Source organism: Octodon degus, unplaced genomic scaffold (assembly GCF_000260255.1).
Source record: "Octodon degus isolate 3935 unplaced genomic scaffold, OctDeg1.0 scaffold00306, whole genome shotgun sequence".
NCBI lineage: Eukaryota > Metazoa > Chordata > Mammalia > Rodentia > Octodontidae > Octodon > Octodon degus.
This window is the reverse complement of record NW_004524882.1, coordinates 1,148,117-1,150,395: the sequence shown is the minus strand read 5'-3', so window position 1 is coordinate 1,150,395 and position 2,279 is coordinate 1,148,117.

The window sequence follows — 2,279 nt, the reverse complement described above, 5'->3', positions numbered from 1 at the left end:
TCCTCTTTTGGCAGAACTGGGGATTGAACTCAGGCCCTTGCGCTTGCCAGGCAAGCACTTAGTAAATTTCTTAAATTATGTGCCTCTGGTATTTCATCCAGGCAACTAAAAGCCTGACTGATACATAAGTCAACAGTGTACAGTCAGATCTTGGGCCTCTTTTACAAAAACAAAATAATAGTGATAAATACAATCATAGATAACAGAATTGCATTTTATAATTTTACTAAAATTTTTGATGGAATTCATAAAATGTCTTAATATTTTTTAGCTTGTTTCTTTATACTTAAAGTAAGAACACTATTGTTTGAAGACCTACTATGAGAATTGAGGGTTCTGTCTATTAAATATCATGGTCAGTGCCTGACACTTAGCAGGTACCTGTGTGTAGTTGGAGCTGATTATTATTATTATTTATGGTAGTGGTAGTAGTGCTGTAAATTGAATCCAAGGCCTTCACAGTGAGCTACATCCCCAAACCTATTATTATTATTATTAAAATTTTGAGGCCTCTCACTAGATCACTATTGTTCAGCGTGGGACCAACCAAACTCGTGGTCTTCCTGTCTCGGCCTCCCGGAGCCCGGGATTAGAGATACTGCCTCCACACTTCTCCAGGACCCCTTATTCTATTTTTCTGTCTGATTTCCTGTTACTTTTCTGGAGGTAGCTGAACTTCTAACCCCTGTCTTTTGTTCTTCTGTCCTTCAATTGTCTAACTCTTATTAGCACATTCCAGGAATCTGTTTTGCAGTCCAAACTTTTGTTTCCATCTATTGAAAATCAAGCTCCAGGAGATCTGGTGTGAACATTTTGCCAACAGCGAGACTTTGCAGGTTTTCCACGCGCTCTCCTCCACCTCCTTTAAGTATGGCATGGCCAGTGACATCACAGTGTTGTTTATTAATAGTATACTCTGTAACTCAGAAAAACTTGGGACCAAATTTTTAAATTTGGTCATGCATGAAAATGGAAAGGCAATATGTTAAAATGAGATGACAGGCTGTTAGAAAACTACTGAATGTCCTCCTCCTCCGCACTCCTCCCAGCCCTCCCCTTCCCCTGTCGCTCCCCCTCCTCCTTCAGGGTCTCCCTGCACAGGCTAGGCTGGCCTTGAACCACTGTGCAGCCAGCGTTGGCCTCTGACTCGCAGTGGTCATGCTGTCGCAGTCTCCCCAGCGCTCCGATTACAGGTGGGCACCACCATACCCAGTTTGAAAGTTGCAATCATTAATCAGTCCGTTGCACAAATCGTGTTAAGTGCGGAAAGAGCTAAAGCAGATGCCGCGGTGCACATTGTAACCCCAGTTATGAGGACGGCCGAGGCTGCAGGGTTGTACACTGGAGGTCAACCCCGGCAATTTAGGGACACTCTGTCCACAAATAAAAAGGCTCTGATAGGATATTTTTGCTCCACCCCTAGTTCACCCCCAAAGCCATTCTATTATTTTACTAGCGGTAGGTAAACTTTTTCTCACTGGTTTGTTGCTTAGTTTGAAAAGTCCTTGTTCTAATAAATCTTTATGGAACACCTAGTAGGCATCAGACGTTCTTCTGGACAAAAGCTGGACAGTGCTGCGACCCCGGCTGTGTAGCGCAGGACTTGGCGCCGTGTGCACTTGTCCACCCCTCGCGGGGCCTCCGGTGTGGGGCTGAGACGACTCCGGCTGCCACACAGACTTTGCAGCTGGGCAGTAAAACACGAGTTCCGAAACAGAGGAAATCTGAACCGCGAAAGCTTCCACGAATTACGTCAGCGTTAACCGGTTACTCCCGGGTTCTTTGTTTTCAACAAAGTCTTAAAAGTTTCCAGCAGGACCAGGTGGGGTGGCAACGAGAGTAAGGAAGGTAGAGGTTCGCGGACGGACTTCGGGGCGTCCGTGTGGAAGTGGGGCGCGTGCGGAGGTCCCGCGGACAACGGGGGCGCTCTCGCCCGGGCATTTCCGGCTCGTGTTTCTGTACCCCGGGTTTGAGTTGATTATTCTGGGGGAAACGATCCGTGCAAAAAACTTGGCGCCCGCGAGTGTGTGTGTGTGCATGTGTGCACTTGTGCACTTGTGTGTGTGCCTTTTTACGCGCGCTTGTGTGCACGTGTGTGCGCGCGTCTGCGCGCGGAGGGGGCGCGGCCCGCCCCCAGGATGACCGCCCCCACGACAACCGCCCCGCAGCACGCCTGGTGCAGACCCCGGCGCCCCTCCGAGCCCCCGCCCGGACGCCAGGAGCCGTGGCCGTCCGCTCCGCGCAGACAAAGGACGGACGTGCGCTCGGGAGCGGCGGGG